This window comes from Zootoca vivipara, chromosome 3, assembly GCF_965207765.1.
Source record: "Zootoca vivipara chromosome 3, rZooViv2.hap1.1, whole genome shotgun sequence".
Lineage (NCBI taxonomy): Eukaryota > Metazoa > Chordata > Lepidosauria > Squamata > Lacertidae > Zootoca > Zootoca vivipara.
In genome coordinates this window covers 85,456,341-85,468,770 of record NC_142586.1, presented here as the reverse complement: position 1 = coordinate 85,468,770, position 12,430 = coordinate 85,456,341, and the positions used below count along the sequence as shown (strand labels likewise).

Here is a 12,430-nt window from a genome sequence, read left to right as displayed (position 1 = left end):
CCATTTTCTTGACTTCATGGTTCAAAAGTCAAGAGAAGCCTATTCTGCCGTATCAAGGTAAATTAATCCCCTGCTGACCCAGACAGTTCCTCCAGACCTCTTGGAAAACACACGCACCCTTTTACATAACCCATTGCTAAATCCTGTCTCACACCCACATGGAAACTTGCATAATCGCACCTCCAGCCAGATAACCAAAAACGATAACGATCACCCATTCTCGGAACTTCCACCCTCCCAAATCCCCGCCTGAGGTGCCCTCCCTTGTACTTTTCATGACCCAGATTCAGCTGAACCATGGACCTTTTTAAGATATATATTTATCCCTAATAAACTATTCCGTTGTTCCTTTAGTAATGTTATGGTGTCCTCTATCATGTTACCCGATGCATCTCCCTATTCTCTACTCTGTATGAAACTGTATCTATTTACGAAACCGCAATAATATAACCTTGCACTGATACCTTGAACCTTTCTATCAAATTGTACCTGTTTAAAAAATCCTGCCATCCTGAAGAATTAATTGTTTGACTCTACTATTTGCAAAGGTTTCCACTTATGCACCCTTCTAAGCTTTTAGTTCGTTGTCCTTGATAAAATGTTATAAGCTGTCAAACATCGCTCTGAACTGTGAACGTTTTACCGCTGTTAGAATTGTATCCTCTCTGTGTATTATTAGTTACTGTATAATATCTTCTTCTTCTTTAACTTTAAGTGTAGTCTTTTCTCTCTATTGCAAACGTTGAATATTTGTATAAACTTTGTTGCAAGTTAATAGGCACCTCTGTGGCACAACATATTTTACGGACTGTTTCCACTTCTTCTTGATACCACACTGCCACCTAGCCAGTCTAAAAGAGCACGACTCAAATACACACTTTCAGTGAGAACAACAATTTTATTTGATAAACAGGTGTTATCAACAATCTTCCCACATCCGCAGAGTCTTCCTGTCAAACAATAAGGAGACATGCATAATCATTACCTGGACTATCACCATGATATCTTACATCAAGAATTCCATCAACCCCTTTGTCCTCTCGCGATTACCCCCTCCCAGAACCCATTTCCCCACCTTTTATGCAATTCTGTACTATTGGAAATGAAACCTATAAATTTGTGAAGCTTCCTTTGTTCGGGGTCCCTTCACTTCAACTTGCTTGTGTGGACGGATCGCTATTGCAATAGCTTTATTATTTAATTAATAAAGTACCTTGCTTCGTACGTCCTGGTTTGGCCTCTGTTATTTGGTAGGCAGGAGACGCTCAAACTTCGTCTGCCTGCCAGGATACCTGGACTCTTCCTGGGTCAAGGATCCACTTAATTCTAGGACCGTGTAGCTCTGCAAATTTTTACAACACACGCACAGACAGTTGCGTTCTGCACAACGTTCCACCTTCCCAGTATCATGCCCCTGAGGCCCTTCTGAACTAATTCGAAAGGCATTTAATCCCCACAGCATTAGCAGGCCGGCCTAGTGGTGTTGGTTCAGTTCCTCTTGTTCAAGGTACTCTGTGTGGGCCTGGCACTTCATACATCATTCTCTATTCCTTTGCCAGCATTGTTGTTGGCCCGTTTATTTATTTCAAACCTCTTCATAATCCCACCATCCCAGGATTTGCTGGAGACATCATGGATCATTTATAACCCATAGATGGTGACTATGGACTAATGTGATCTTTTCCTAACAGGTGGGCTCCCCATTTTTCTTCTGGTAAGCATCATAGCTGCCAAGTTATCCCTTTTTAAAAGGGATTTTCCCTTATGCTGAATAGGCTTCCTCGCGAGAAAAGGGAAAACTTGGCAGCTATGGTAAGCATTTCCTAAAAAGATTCCTTGCTCTGACAAACTGAACCTGGCCTGGGGGAAAAAATACCCTAGGCAATTTGATCACTGGGAGAGGGGGACATTCTGACAAGTATCCCTACTGTAACCCCAGCTTTAAAAAAATAAAAAGTTTAAAAATTAAAGTAAAGAGCTTTAGATTTCATTTCCTAAAGCCCAGAGGATGCCAAATCTTATAGAATCTTGTGAACTAGCCTTAGCATAATAACTTTGCAGTAGAAGGCATGGGGAGATTTTTATGAGCAATGCCAAAGAATTGCTTTTTTGAAATTGGTAAAGCCAAGTTTCAATATATATAAAGAAGTTAATTTGGGAAAAGGAGGCAGAGGATGAAAAAGGGAAGGCAAGACAACAACAACTCATGCACAGGCCTTTAAATGAAACCAAAAGCTAACTTCTAAGCTAATTTAGAAAGTTACATTTTAACTCAGGCATCCCCAAACTGCGGCCCTCCAGATGTTTTAGCCTACAACTCCCATGATCCCTAGCTAACGGGACTAGTGGTCGGGGAAGATGGGAATTGTAGTCCAAAACATCTGGAGGGCCGAAGTTTGGGGATGCCTGTTTTAACTGCATGACTAGAATCTTGGGTTTCAGGGCATATGCAGAGTTTCCTGTGGAAAAGATGATCTTAGAGAGTGTCAGTTCCTTCATGATCACCTCTGGTCACATCGTCTCTCTCTCTCTCTCTCTCTCTCTCTCTCTCTCTCTCTCTCTCTCTCTCTCTCTCTCTCACACACACACACACACACACCCCTTCATGCATCTGAAGAGAATTTAGGCTCATAAAACTTTGTGCCATCTTTAGTGTCTTGTTAAGATCTGTTTCTATGATCGGGCACGTCAAGTGAGTTAACTAGTTGGCGCTGCTTTATGTCTGCTTTGTGGTGTTTAGCTTGGTTCTGCTTGATGAAGTTTTTTTTAATGGGTTTATCATTGTGTCTTACAATTTATTTATTTTTTAATGTACCCCACCATTGTATCTGTATAGATGACGAGTGGGTTAGTAATATTGAAAAGAAATTAAATGAATATGCTAGTCTTTTTAGGTGCTATAAGATGTTTTGTTCTTCTTGCCGTGACAGAGTGCAGCAAACTTGGGCAAACTTGCCACAGGTGTACCTTGAGGTGTCCTGGCTAATCTGGGAGAGGCTTACACCTATTCCAAACCTATTTCAGCTCATGTGACCTGCCAACCTGGTGGTTCCTTATGCTAACTAAAAGCGCAGTGCAAGTCAAACTCTATTTTAATGGCTCATTTTCCCTCTGCCAGGTTTAGTCTGGCTTAGCTGGTAACAGCCCAGCTCCTGAATGGAGTGTGGAATGGGGGTATCTTCCTCCTCCTCCTCCTCCTCCTCCTCCTCCTCCTCCTCCTCCTCCTCTTCTTCTTCTTCTTCTTCTAATTTATATACTGCCCTAAACCACAAAATAGCCTACCTAATAAAAATAAAACCAACAACCCAATAGCACTCCTCCCAAACAACAACAACAACAACAACAACAACAAAGGGCCTGGGTAAAAAGGAACATTTTTGCCTGGCGCCTGAAGGTGTATAATGAAGGCGCCAGGCGAACTTCCCTGGGGAGAGCATTCCAGTTTGCATGAATCTGATGTAAGTTCCAGTGGTTTCCTAATTTGCAGATTTTGTATTGTCATCTATGCAAAATAAACAAATACATAGAAAACTTTATATCAGCTGAAAGGCTAGGCTAGAACTCTTCTCCCTAGGATGGTAGCTTTCCGTACTCGGGCTTGATGACGACTCGTGAGTACTTGGTCAAAGAGAAATGAGCTTTAGTCTCTTCCTTTGGAGTAGTTTTTGAGATGGGTTGAATGAAGCTTCTTAGGCTTTAAAACTATATGAAGTTACCTGAGAGCAAGTCCCATTGATCTCTATTCAAATTAGCTCTGAGTAGACATGTTCTGAGTATAGGATTACACCGCAATCGTGATATTTTATTTTTGCTTTATTTATTACATTTATATATCGTCCTTCATCTCAGGATCACAGGGAAGTCTGAAAGCAGCCCTGTTGAGGGAAGTTTTTAATGTGTGACATTTTAATGTATTTTAATCATTGTTGGAAGCCACCCAGAGTGGCTGGGGAAACCCAGCCGGATGGGCGGTGTACAAATAAATTATATTATATATATATATATATATATATATATATATATATATATATATATATAATAGTATTATTTAAAAGGTCCACCAGAGGTTGTATTTTCTGCGTCAACTAAGGAAATTTAAATTGCCCCAGGAAGTGTTGATCCAATTTTACAGAAGCATCATTGAAACTGTTCTCTGTAATTCTATTACTGCTTGCAGGGCAGTCTCGAGCAGGTTGGCCGCCCTGGCGCTGAGGGGTGGAGATCGCTCCGGCGTCCCCGTCCTCGCAGGGCGCAGCATGGTTTCTGCGCGGCTTTGCCGCACGGCGCCCTGCCTACCGGCCCACCACCCTGGTGCACCACGCCACTAGGGGTCTACCTAGAGCCCGCCCTGACTGCTTGGTATGGTACAGCCTCCAAGACAGACAAGAAAAGGCTCCAACGAGCTGTAAGAATTGCAGAAAGGGTAATTGGTGCTAGCTTGCCTACAATAGAGTCAACCTGTGCTACCAGAGTTAAGAAGAGATCAGAGAGAATTGCAGCAGATCCTTTACATCCCTGCCATCATCTGCTAGATTTACTCCCATCTGGACGTCGCTACAGGTCTTCATATACAAAATCGACCAGGCACAGGAACAGTTTTTCCCCTTGTGCCATTAAATTGTTAAATTTGTAGATGTGTAGCTGAAGGGGAGGTCAATTATGGGTGGGTTTCTTTGCTTATTTGTATTGTGAGTGGAGCAGTGTGTGTATGTTTACATTGCAAGTATGTTGGAAAATGTACTTGGCCAATAATAAATTCTATTATTAATTATTATTATTATTATTATTATTATTATTATTATTATTATTATAATATTATTATATTACAGTACAGTACATTACAGGGTTCATAAAATGAAATTTGAAAGTTTGGATTTGAATTCTAAAATCATGACCCAAATCTTGAACTTGTTAAATTGTGAGTTTGTTCTGGTATGAAAAAGTCTCCAAGTCACCCCTAAGTCAATGGTCTTCAGTTCACAATTAATTTTGAAGAGCAGCTGTGCAGAGTGCTGGTTGTGAAAAGGATCTCTCCTTCCAGCCATCTGCAGAGTGAGTCAAAGTAATATAGAAGCATTAGAGTCTCCTTCTCAGACCATCCAAGCCTGCTACTGATCTCATTTGGTTCCTGCTAGGTGACTTGTCACTACCCGCCTTCACAGCTGGGATTTAGACCCACATCAATTTGTTTCCCAAAATGCCTGATGACTCACATCACTTATTTTGTATTTGCCATTTTTCTTTTTTTAAAAAGTCGATTCCGGTTGAATTAAAAAGCTGAACTGACAGCCCTGGGAAAGGAAACTATTTTTTAAAAAAACTATTCTAGGCTATTGTTATTATTATATTCAATCACCGTTAAGTGCAAACAAAACAAAATAAAAAAATCCTTCCAGTAGCACCTTAGAGACCAACTAAGTTTGTCATAGGTATGAGCTTTCGTGTGCATGCTCACTTCTTCAGAAAGCTCATACCTATGACAAACTTAGTTGGTCTCTAAGGTGCTACTGGAAGGATTTTTGTATTTTGTTTAGACTGCATCAGACCAACACGGCTACCTACCTGTAACTAGTTAAGTGCAAAGTTAACAGTTAAGTGCTTATACTCGAAATACTTACACACAATTACCGATTTAACTAGGTCTACCCACTGTGGTCAACAGGATTGCCTGGGCAGTGTTCTGCAACGTGAGATAATAGAAAGACTTTGCCACAGAGACATTGACTAAGTGGACACCCACCACACTGAAGGCTCATGGTTTCCATTTATACCATTTCTTTTCCATCTTCGTCCTCCACAATAGAAGTGATTTAATTATTTAAGACTAAATATGAATAGCATACTGAATTTTCATGAGCTTCAGTATCAAATGTCAGCTTCTAAGGAACAAAAACACTTGTGCACAATTTCATTTCATTTTTTAAAACCCAAAATCCAGGACATTTGCTTTAAAATGTAAAATCCCCCCCCATGGGCATGTAGGACCCCCAAAAGAGGACCTGTCCCGGATGTATGGTAGCTCTACGATGACATCACCTCATTATGTAGCCAGGCCCTGCTACATTCCCCTCAGAGGGAATTTATTATTTTTACACAGGAACAATACATTGGTGTTATAATGGCTAGCTCGATGAAGCTGTCAACTCACTATTTAGCAGCCATGAAAAAGGTAAATTCCATACCAGGGATCATTACAAAAGGAATTGAAAATAAAGCAGCTGATACCATAATGCCATTATACAAATCTCGGTTGTGACCATATTTGGACTACTGTGTATAGTTCTGGTTGCCTCACTTGAACTGTGGAGTTCAGAAAAAGGGTAACTGAACTAATCAAGGAGATAGAATAGAATCATAGAATCATAGAGTTGGAAGAGACCACAAGGGCCATCCAGTCCAACCCCCTGCCAAGCAGGAAACACCATCAAAGCATTCTTGACATATGGCTGTCAAGCCTCTGCTTAAAGACCTCCAAAGAAGGAGACTCCACCACACTCCTTGGTAGCAAATTCCACTGCCGAACAGCTCTTACTGTCAGGAAGTTCTTCCTAATGTTTAGGTGAACAACTCCCCTATGAGGAATGGTTACAACATTTGTGGCTTTTTAGTTTAGAGGAAAGTCAAGTAAGAGGTATAAGGATAGATGCCTATAAAATTAAGCATGGCATGGAAAAAGTGGATAGAGAAAAGTTTTTCTCCCTCTCCGAACACTAGAACTTGGAGACATCTAATGAATGTTGGAAAATTCAGGACAGACCAAAAAATGTACTTTTTCACACAGTGCAGAAACGATGGAATTTTCTCACATTTGAGGCAGCGATGGCCACCAACTTAGATGGCTTTAGAAGAGGCTTACACAGATTCATGGAGGACAAGGCTGTTCAATGGCTACTAGGATGGCTATGTTCCACCTTCATTATCAAAGGAAGCATGCTTCTCAACACCAGTCACTGGACTCTGACTCCCAACAGCTCCAGCTGGCGTGGTCAATGGTCAGGGATGATTGGAGTTGTAATCCAGCAACATCTGGACGGCTGTAGGCTAGCCACCCCAGTGTAAAGTCTCAACCAGCTCACCAAGAGCTCAAGGAATTGATTTAAAAAAAATAAAAATCTTGAATTTACCTTATTGCTCAGACTATATATTTTCTTATTGGCAGTATTCCCATATCCCAAGCAAACTCTGTTTCTCTACCATATTGGACATGGATTTTGGAGTTCAGTCAGCCTTGTCTGTTTGTTCAACCTTTAGTTCCTTCTCATGAGTTTGGCAGTGAACAAACCAGTCAGCACTAATTGTGCTAATGAGAGTAACGATTGTGAGGATTTCGCTGATTACCTGCCCATTTGGAACTGCCCCAAAGCCCCTAGTTCCATCAAACCATTTAGCCTCTACTAATAAATGTCCTGTGTACTGTTATCCATTGCTTTCATACACCTCCCTCCAGCTCTAAGTCACCAAGATTGCAGCTAAATGTTAGTATAGAAAGCTGATAGAGCATTTCCCCTGCTACTTCCATCTTGGAGACAGATTCAAAATGCAACCAGCTGAGTATGTATGCAGCAGGTGGCAACATTTTGATTTGGGTTGCATGGTTGAAGTCCTGCTGCCTAACCACTGCTAACTTGATAGAGATGGAGTAAGAAGTCCACCAAAATGCAGGCAGGTAGCGCAAGATGTTATGACTTCTGTTGAATATTTTTAGGGCTGGCCCTCCTATTAGGATGACGGCAACAATTAGAATGCAATCTAACCAAAATCTCAAACAAGAATGGAAGTGTGTAGACCAGGCATCCCCAAACTACGGCCCTACAGATGTTTTGGCCTACAAGTCCCAGATCCCTAGCTAACAGGACCAGTGGTCAGGGAAGATGGGAATTGTAGTCCAAAACATCTGGAGGGCCAAAGATTGGGGATGCCTGGTGTAGACGTGCATAGCTTATACATGCATAGCTGCCAAGTTTTCCCTTTTCTCGCGAGGAAGCCTATTCAGCATAAGGGAAAATCCCTTAAAAAAAGGGATAACTTGGCAGCTATGAATACATGATCAAAAGATGCTCCAACAAAAATGCATTGATATGCATAGACTGATTTCACAAAGTTAATTTAAACAGATATACAATAATGTATGTTTAATTATTAAGATACAATAATACAATCACAATAATAAAGTTATAAAATAAAAACAAGGAAGTCACACACGGGTGGAGGGAAGACATAGGGCAAGAAATAAGAAGCAAATAAGAAATGACTAAATGTTGGTACATAATGAAATGGAGAAATATGAATTTACAAATATAATGTATATTTTTTGTATATGTATCACAATATCAATCAATGAATCAATATGTATATATATATATATATATATATATATATATATAGGATGAGTAAAGAGCCCATCTGAGGAAGAAAAGTATGGGTTTGAGGGATAAAAATGCATTTTTGCCCCCTGGTATATGCTGATGCAAGTGAGAGCTGGACCATCAAGAAGGCTGATCGCCGAAGAATTGATGCTTTTGAATTATGGTGCTGGAGGAGACTCTTGAGAGTCCCATGGACTGCAAGAAGATCAAACCCATCCATTCTGAAGGAAATCAGCCCTGAGTGCTCACTGGAAGGACAGATCGTGAAGCTGAGGCTCCAATACTTTGGCCACCTCATGAGAAGAGAAGAATCCTTGGAAAAGACCCTGATGTTGGGAAAGATTGAGGGCACTAGGAGAAGGGGATGACAGAGGACGAGATGGTTGGACAGTGTTCTCGAAGCTACGAACATGAGTTTGACCAAACTGCGGGAGGCAGTGGAAGACAGGAGTGCCTGGCGTGCTATGGTCCATGGGGTCACAAAGAGTCAAACACGACTAAACGACTAAACAACAACAACAACAATATGCTGATTCCTGGACCGTCCGCGGGCCGGATTGAGAAGGCGATTGGGCCGCATCCGGCCCACGGGCCTGAGGTTGCCTACCCCGTACTAGATGCATAGGTTCAACCTATGCATATTTTTTCAGAAGTCTCACTGAATTCAAGAGAGCTCACTCACCAATATGTATGCAGAGAATAGCAACCTTAACTGGGAGAACTCATTCTGAGAGCGACTGAGCCCTGGGACAGCAGAGTGGGCTATTCTGCTTATTGTATTTTCCTGCTATGTGTCAGCTAACCAATGAGGTGCTTATGCTAGAAAGATTTCTCCACCTGGAGCTGAGATGCTTTGGCCCCTAAATTTGAGCTCCGGATAGAAGGGTTTCAATTTATTTCTTTGTGGGTAATAAACATGGCAGCAGCTCCTCCCACAGATATGTTGTTGTCGCTGCAATGAATTGAGATGGATGCAGACATTAAAGATGAGAGACAGGACCTCTCCTTTACACATGCAGCTTTCTTTCTATCCCCTGTGCTTTCTTTTAAGAGAGACTGATCATTTCTTTGTTGTTTCCATTTTAGGTTACCCACGTGACTGCCATTCTCCACACCCCTCTTCCTTTTTCTTATGACAGATGGTCCAGGGCTTGGAGAATTCGGTGCCAGCAATCTTCCCCTCTTGTGGGTTCCCAAGAATCCAGCTTGCTTTAGCCTGGAGTTCCATCAAAGTGAAGTTTCCATTATTTACTGTGATCAAAGGAAAAAGAATAACAACAGCAAACCTATGGAGCGTCCACTTTATCACAAGTCTTGTGACTCAAAGAGGCTTGCAGCTTACAAGAAATAAGATTGCCTGGTTCTTTTCAGAGCTTGCTTTATGAACTCAGGAAAATGAATATTGTATGACTGAGCCTGCCAGCTGGGATGGATTTTATTTAGTCTTCATCTTAGATTTACATCTGATATTTATGACTGTTCAAAATATTCTTTCTGGCTAAACCAGTGCACTGGTACGGGGCTTTGTAAATGTACCTTTCACTTCTGTTTGTTTATTATAACTTGGCATTTCTTTATTCTGTGCATGACATTTCTAACCTCAAGTGAAAAGCTGAGTGACAGATCTAATAATGGTTGCATACCTCTTTCCCCATCATGAGCCCAGCCTCCCATTCTATAGTAAATTACCATTTGCTGTGATAAAGAGGGGCAAGAGGACAAAGATCTCTCAAATGCAAGGACCTGCACTTCATGCAATCTGTCTGATTCTGTACATCTTGCGCTAGACTCAGGTTTTAACAATGCAGTTTTCAAACTTCCCTGCCTGTGTTCTTACTGACAACAGCTTCTCCTGGATCGGTGACTTTTAATGATTTCAGGGGGCTTGTACATCTCAGTGCTCTTCTAATTTCTGTCACGATGTTGCATTGTGACATGGAAGAAGTCATTGCAACCAGACCTAGGAATAAAGTCCCGAGATGCAGGTAAATGGGTTGAAACTTACAAATGTATTTGATGCAGGTAGGTAGCCGTGTTGGTCTGACGCAGTCAAAACAAAATAAAAAAAATCCTTCCAGTAGCACTTTAGAGACCAACTAGGTTTGTCATAGGTATGAGCTTTCGTGTGCATGCACACTTCTTCAGATACACTGAAACAGAAGTCACCAGACCCTTATGTATAGTCAGAGGGTGGGGGTATTACTCAGAAGGGTGGTGGGAATGGGTGATTGGCTGATAGGAGTGGTGAACCTGCAGATGACTGTTAACGACTGTAATTGGTCTTGTAGGGAAAAGCAAGGCGGGAGGTGCTAAAGAAATCTTTATCATGTATAATGAGATAAGAATCCAGTGTCCCTATTCAGACCAGGTGTCTCCATGGTTTTAAGCTTGGTAATGAGCTGCAATTCAGCAACTTCTCTTTCCAGTCTGTTTCTGAAATTTTTCTGCAATGTATTTGTATTTGAAACTTACAAATGTACCTACACTGCAAGAAGCTGACTCTTAACCACCTTACAGAATTACCTGTATAAGGTTCATCTGGGCTTGCCCAGGAAAAAGGGCAGCTGGTCGTGCTGCCCATCTCCCTAAGGCACATCGTTTCAGGTGAGTAAGGAGACCTTCCTGAAATGCCCCATCTCAGAGCCCCACAACTCCAGTTGGGTGAAACAAGTCTTAGAATCAAAGAATCAAAGAATTATTGAGTTGGAAGGGACCACAAGAATCACCAAGTCCAACTCCCTCAGTCAAATTCAGGTCTTGCTACTACTCTACTGTTTAAGCTGAAAGCACTGCAATGTGAAGGCTCTTAATGTGCTTCATTTTTGCCTTTATGAAATTTGGAGTATCGATGTATATAGTAAAAGACCAGCTCTGGCTTTCTTTGCTATGAATAGCTTCATGGGTCAAATGCAGGAGGTGGGAATAGGAAGTTGATTCTTCTTGAGGACTGCTTTTGCATCATCAAACTTGGCAATCCATGCTTCCTATTTAACACATATGCACAAGCAACCTGAAACACCACATTCTAGTGAACTGCAGCTTCTTTCATTAGCATTTGATGCATTAAAGTCTTGCAGAATGTCTTCAGACCTCTCTCCCGCCTGCCACCAAGGGGGATGCTCATACAACTCCCCATCCAAGTTATGAGTTCACTGAACAATGGCAAAAGAGGAGAGGAGGCCTGCAGCATGTTTTAGAAGCACATTATGATATATAGTTATCCATTCGTTCTAATCGTATTTAGAGAGATGGGAAATCTGAAGGTTAGGCACATTCCCTTTGGCTCACAGCCTGGGGTTTGCTGATAATTTGTTTAAGGAAATGCTCCTGCTCGGCTTGAAATGCTTCCCAAAGGTGACAGAAGGGGGGATTGCAAGCAACCCAGACTCTGTCACAGCACATTTCTTTCAGCTGACGTGGCTTCATTTGAGCCAAGTGACTGTTATGCATCCCAGTGGAGGCTTGTCTATTAGGGCAAATGGGGCAGTGCTCCACAAACCTCAGCCTGCCCTCAGCCAGCCCCCACATGCCTCCCAGTCCAGGGAAGAGAACTGCCTGTCAGCTTCCTCCTCCTCCTCAGCCTTAGTGTTGCCCTTGGAGAACCTAGCAGGGTCAAAACAAGAATTAGTGGGCTCTTCCTGCATTTGTCTTTCTCCACTACTGTTTGGGCTCGCTGCCTTTCAAAATGGGCAAAAGCCACCACTGGGGTGTTCAAATATACATCTAAGGAATCTAGGGTTGCCAGACTCAATAGAGGACAGGACTTCTGCGCCTTTAATTGCCCTGCTCTCTTTTGAGTCTGGAAACCTTAAAGAGAAACCAGCAGACCCCTTGATTAATTTCCAAGCAAAGGGTCTGCTGGTTTCTCTTTAAGGTTTCCAGACTCAAAAGAGAGCAGGGCAATTAAAGGGACAGAAGTCCTGTCCTCTATTGAGTCTGGCAACCCTAAAGGAATCGAGCCATTGTCTTGATTGGGGAAATTGTTCGGTGATTCTAAGTTTTGATGATTTATTCACTTTTGTAATGAACTTGATGTTTTGCATCGACGGTCACCTCCAGGCTAC

The 12,430-nt window shown here is 41.8% G+C and overlaps 1 long non-coding RNA gene across 1 annotated transcript; it reads right to left on the bottom strand.

The window, feature by feature from the left end:
- Nucleotides 1-875: 875 nt before the first annotated feature.
- Nucleotides 876-1,351, bottom strand: LOC148686334 (uncharacterized). The gene is made up of 2 exons (XR_015949113.1): nucleotides 1,214-1,351; nucleotides 876-950 (listed from the first exon to the last, which is right to left on the bottom strand). It is a non-coding gene; the product is annotated as an uncharacterized LOC148686334 (long non-coding RNA).
- Between the last annotated feature and the right edge of the window lie 11,079 nt (nucleotides 1,352-12,430).